The sequence below is a fragment of the Penaeus monodon genome, chromosome 15 (genome assembly GCF_015228065.2).
Source record: "Penaeus monodon isolate SGIC_2016 chromosome 15, NSTDA_Pmon_1, whole genome shotgun sequence".
In the NCBI taxonomy this organism is placed as follows: Eukaryota; Metazoa; Arthropoda; class Malacostraca; order Decapoda; family Penaeidae; genus Penaeus; species Penaeus monodon.
Window position 1 is genome coordinate 29,744,676 of NC_051400.1, and position 410 is coordinate 29,745,085.

The window sequence follows — 410 nt, forward strand, 5'->3', positions numbered from 1 at the left end:
ACGGATACTGTGCCTGCCCGATTCCTGACCCGAACTGCCCCGACCCGGACCCGAGTCCTTGATCCCCGGGCGTCGGGTAGTTGTAGCCCTCCTGAGGAACCGCCCAAGCCAGCGCCGCCAACGAGAGAACAGCTACCGTTACCTGTCGCAGGAGAAACACCGGCGTTTACATGTGGTATCGAACAAAAACAAAATTACTGAACATTTGATACTAGACTAAACATAAACTCTAAAACTCCAGTGCTGTCGGTACCTTCATGTTCACCAAGAGTTAGATAAGGACTGATGATTACATGGACCTTGCTCGCTTTTATATGTCAGGAGAGACAGAGTGGTGACGCGCTGATGTTGTCTCAGCAGCAATTTGCATTCTTCCGTTTTTACTTTCAAGTCTCGTTGCGACATTTTTC